General features: G+C 32.0%; 1 protein-coding gene across 4 annotated transcripts in view; it reads right to left on the bottom strand.

Annotated features, from left to right (window-relative positions):
- LOC106459777 (circadian locomoter output cycles protein kaput-like) overlaps positions 1 to 5,170 on the bottom strand; it is a 122,401-nt gene extending 117,231 nt beyond the window's left edge. For 2 of the 4 annotated variants that reach the window (XM_013919435.2, XM_022386326.1), the window contains exon 1: positions 4,967 to 5,091. The gene's annotated coding sequence lies outside the window, so the exon portion shown is untranslated. Of the gene's footprint in view, positions 1 to 4,962 lie in introns of all 4 variants that reach the window. The other 2 variants (XM_022386324.1, XM_022386325.1) reach the window with 2 other exon arrangements.
- Positions 5,171 to 5,585: the final 415 nt, after the last annotated feature.

Raw genomic sequence — 5,585 nt, 5'->3', positions numbered from 1 at the left:
AGTAGCCCAAGAGTTGGCGGAGGGTGGTGATGACTAGCTGCCTTCTCTCTAGTCTTACACTGCTAAATTAGGAACGGCTAGCGTAGATAGCCCTCGTGTAGCTTAGGTTTCAACGCCTGTGAGTACAACACATTGTGCAGCTTATGGTTTAACAACAAATCTTTCAATAAATAGATTTGTGTCTTCATTTTATGTATACAAGGAAACTTTCACCTTTGCTCACTAGAGGCAATTTTTTTTTTTATGTTTGCTCTCTGCACTAATCATCCTTAATTTTGAACTGATGGGATATAGGAATGCAGTTAGTTAACATCACCTCCGCAAACTCTTGGTCTTTTCTTTTACTAACAAAAAATGAGATTGGAGTGAAATTATAACTCCCACCCTCACTTGATGGCTGAAAAGGCGAGTAGGTTTGGTGACGTGATTCCAACTCTGCAGATTGTAAGTCGAGTGTCATAACCACCAGACCATATTTTGAATTGACCTTAATTCCTGATCGGGAAAGATTACTGTGAGCTAAGTCTTTTCCCTTTTGCTAATGGAGTTTCATCTTAAATTTATCTCCTCTAACTATTTTACATTAAAATTTTTCAGAGATACACCAGCCTTTTAGTTAGTATGTAACGTGAGGTGAAGTCATTTGTTGAAATCTTTTATATTTTTCTGTGAATAACGTATTTCCCCTTTTCGTAACACGCACACAGCATCTCCTCAGGTGCGATCTTTGATTTTCATTGCTTTTTTTTTCAAACACACGTTAATATAGAACTAATAATCTAAGTTATGCAGGGTACTTCGTTTGTTTGGATGATTGGAATTGTATTTTATATTTCAACAACAGCTACTGTAAATTTTTCCAATATATATATATATATCTAGTCCAATAAAATCGTACTTAGGCAATGTTTAAAAATACTTAGAGCTTATTCACAATTTTATCAACTATTATTTTTTTATGCTCTTTATGTGGTATAATAGTTATGTGTATTATTAGAGATCTAGCTTTAATATCAGTATTAGTAAACGAAGCACATTCATACCAAATATTTAAATAAAATATATAGAAAATAGCTGTATACTGTAAAATTCACGATTACAGGTGAAAATATTGTTGCGTCAGCGAGTCACATGATCACAGTGACGCAACGTTTCTAGAACTATCATGTACTTTGGCGAATGCTCTAGTATTTACTAGATAGGGTAGGCGGGTATATATAAGAGGAGACAACGTGACGCGAGAGGAAAAAAGAAGGTAATGTGTGTATAGACAGTGAGTAATTGAACTGCAGTGAGAGAGCACGAGAGACGTTACAGCGTTTGTTTAGCGCGATTGTTGAAGTTGAGTGTATCGGTAAAGTTGTATTCGGAAAGAATAAACCAGTTTTATTAAGTATTGTTACGTCTCCGTTTGTTAATTGATTTTCCGTAACTTCGTTCCGACGAAACTTAAGCGACACAAGTTCTTTACTTTCTGATTATAATTAACTTATGTAATTAATGTACTGAATTTTTACTATTTGCTGCAAAATTGTGTTATTCATTTATTATTTCTTATCATAAACATCAGTTTTCTGCTGTACAACCTATATCCTCCCACTATCCAGTTCTATAGTTAAAAAGTAATGTGTCATACTAATTTAACTCAAATGTAAAGCTAATCTCCAGTTACACTGTCAGAGCCATTTAACAGGCTTTAGTTGGTTACTAGATGTTGTAATGGAAGAATGTACAAAGAAATCACAGGGTATGAAGCAAACAACTCATTTTTAAGGATTTTGTTAGTAAGGTATGTTTTATGGTTATACTGACTAAGATATTTATTTACTATTGTTTATTATATATTTATTATTAGGATTATTCTGCACTATTGGCTTATTATAGGGATTTAGGACTAACCTAAACCTTCTTAGCCAGCCAAACCTTACGAGATATTACTAAGATACAACCAAAAATATCACTGACAGAAAGGGTACACAAATTACAGATCCATGCACTCTAATAACATAACACTAAATCAAATTCAAGGACAAGGGACTTGTTCTTTTATCTAAACCAGCCATTATCATTTAAATATTTATTAAGCCTTCCCTAAATTTTACTGCATCCACCACATTTAAAGGGAACCTATTTCAAAAGCCAAAAACCTTGTTAGAAATATAAAACTGTCTTATGACTCCTATTTTGCCAAAATTTATATTTATGTTTCCTAGTCCTATCACTCTCACCATTAGGTATGAAAAACAAAATACACCAATTCTCTCAAACATTTCAATCAGATCCCTCTACTGACTTCTTTCTTTCAGCAGAAAACAACTTCAGAGAGCTTATCTTGTCCTCATATGACAACTTTCTATACCAGGTATCATCCTAGTAGTATTCTTCTTAGCCTTTTCCAACAATTCAATGTCCTTTCAGAGGTAAAATGAGCCCAAAAAACTGAACACAACATAGTACTCCAAATGTGGCCTAACTAGTGATCTATACAATGAAATTATAGTTTCTTTAAATTTGTATTCAATGTTTCTGTCAATGCAACCTAAAATCCTGTTTGTGCTGCCATTAGCAACATCACTCTACTTGGATGGCTTCAGAAAACGATCAACCAAAACACCAAGATCCTTTTCTTCTCTAACACTGTTAAGCCTATTCCAATCAAAATTATACTTATCATAGATATTATGATATCCCATATGCATTACCTTGCATTTATTATAATTAGAAGTCATCTGCCATTTACTTGCCAAAATCATCAATAATACAAATCCTTTTGTAAAGTAACATCCTCCTCCTCACAGCACGACACCAAAAACCTTAATATCATCAACAACTTTAAGTAATGAATTGACCATTCCTTTATAAAAAAAAACAATGGTCCTAACACTGAACTCTCAGGTACCCCACTTGTTACATTAATCCAGTTTTAGTGAAATCCTACTTATAACCCTCTGCTTTCTTCCATCCAGTTACTTTTCTATCCAGTCATCCAACTTATACCCATACCTTGTCAAATACTTTCTTAAAATCTAAATACACCAAATCTGTGCTAACACAAGCAGTAACTTCTTCAAAGAATGTCAAAAGATTAGTAAGGCAAGATTTTCTCCTAGTAAAACCATGCTGACTATTTAACAAAATTTAAAATTTTGTTAAATGAATTAGCAAACATCTTTTATCAGACTTCCAAAAACTTTTCCCATCAATGAGATAAGACTAATAGGTAGTTTGACAATTTTTTTTATAACCTCCCTTTGAAAAAAAAAGTAATATTAGGCAACTTCCAATCTTCTGTGCAGTATTCAAGGAAATTACAAAAATAGTAGCAAGTAGCACAAATATCCAATCCTTAACCTCCTTCAAAACTCTTGGGGAAACATATGACCCAGGAGCTTTATCATTCTTTAAACTTACCAATTTTTTATTCACAACTCAAAATTAATGTGATCATCTTGTTTCCATCTAGCAACTGTAATATCCAGGATGAGGAATATAATCTAAATCTTCATTAGTAAAAATGTAAGGAAACATAGAATATATTAACTCAGCCATCTCAATCAACAGGTATGAGATTTCCTGCATCATCCCTCAAAGGTCCTACTCTCATCTTAACATTTTGCTTATCCTTAAAGTATTTAAAGAAAGCCTTACTATTAATTTTTATATTGTTGGCCAACTTTTCTTGATATACCCTTTTTGATTTCCTAATTTCTTGTTTGACCAACTTTCTTGATTTTCTGTAATCCTCAAAGTCTCTGGTCATAACAGTCAATTTACACTTCCTAAATTTATAACATTTTTCTTTAATTTTATCCCTCATATCCTTTGTGAACCAATATTTGTTTTAATTGGAGCCACATGTTTCTATAAGAAACATGACTATCTTGAGTATTAAGAATTTAAAAAAAAAAGTTCAACATTTGATTAGAAGCTCTAATTAATTCAGTTGCCCAATTCACAACAAAACTTCTTCTCAAAAAACTCGAAACTTACTTTACTGAAATTTTTGACCAAAATTTCACCATTCCTTATCTCCATTTGCAGTAAAAAAGCATACCTAATTGAGCAATAATCACTTGCACACAGATGTTACCCAATTCCCACCCTAGCAGCCATTTTTATATTAGAAGTTATAAATAAGTCACAATTACTTAAAAGTAACAACAGTATATTAAGTTAATAATACTATTTAGAGGGTTCATTTTTAGTTATCTTACTTTGATAAGAAGTTAATGACAGTTACAATGGTTGAAATAAAAATGGTTTAGTTCAATTTGTTTAAGATTTTTCATGCATAGTTGTCCTATTTTGAACTGCTAGTGCTAGACTGGGAGGGGGGGGCAGGTTGCCAGTTAATAACAGCACCCTTATGTTAATGCTGTGGATTCCCCAGATAATATTGTATACTTCAATAACTTGAAAGTTGAATAAGATGTCTTATTCCTTTTCCTCAAGAGAAAATAAGTTAAAAATAAAAGATCTTAACCTATTCTGTAAGATGACCCTTCCAACGTTCCATACCTGAAATCCTAGTAGTAGTAGTCTTCTTTTGAGTTATTAATTTATATATATATATGCTGTCAGTGTCAATAAAAGTATTAAAATTTTAAACTATGATTACCCAGTGAAATCAAACACAAACATTCAATAACATTTAAAATTAAACGTAATAATTTAGCAGAAGGAATACTAGTGTTAATCACTTAATGTTACTAATATCTAATAATAATAATCAACAGTTATACCAGATATTTAAAAATGAGCTTAACAAAGTGCTCCACTATTCTGTTACGTATAGTACTAACTACTACTAAAGTATAATACTTAACTAGGTCTATACTTTGTAACTACAATTACAAAAGCACAAGTTGCAGCCAAATACATATATACAGAACTTACAAGTTACTGATTTATACTATAGTATACTAACTACGTGACAGTAGCTTTGACATAAACAAAACTTACCTACCACAAAATGTTATATTCTTTTCATTGAGAAATTTCAATCACAAAAGTGAAACTTAAAATCAGAACAATACATAAATATCCCAGCTTAAACAATTTCAATTATAAGCTTAATTAAAAAAATATCGTTTTAAATACCATTCCGTGAAGATATCTTTTCTGAAAAGTAAAATAGGTCACTCGTTTTGTATATGAGTGGGTTTAGAAGAGGTTTATGAAAAGTAAAATGAGTCGCTAGGGTATAATTTGAATAAAATGTTTGTTATTTAATTATCACTAAAAATTTTCTGTAGCGAGATAAACTAATTTTTAACACCAACACAGCGGCTCATACGATAGATCTAAGTTTTTAGCCGCGACGGCTTATAGAACAGCTCTACTTTTGTTTTTTTTTCAAGTACAAACTTTCAGCTCATAGCCCCGTCATCTCTAGACTGATTTGAGATCTAATTTTAGACTAAGGATGCCAAACCCTTTCGATTGATGTATTTGACCACACTCAAGGCCACGTATATTAATTTACTCTAATCCTACCTGAAAGAATTTCAATTTGAGGGTAGGCTTGTAGAGGTCCTAATGAGTAATAAAATCGAATCTGATAAACGCGTGCCTCATGCTTGGTA

The sequence above is a fragment of the Limulus polyphemus genome, unplaced genomic scaffold, assembly GCF_000517525.1.
Source record: "Limulus polyphemus unplaced genomic scaffold, Limulus_polyphemus-2.1.2 Scaffold660, whole genome shotgun sequence".
In the NCBI taxonomy this organism is placed as follows: Eukaryota; Metazoa; Arthropoda; class Merostomata; order Xiphosura; family Limulidae; genus Limulus; species Limulus polyphemus.
This window is presented reverse-complemented; position numbering and strand designations above follow the sequence as displayed.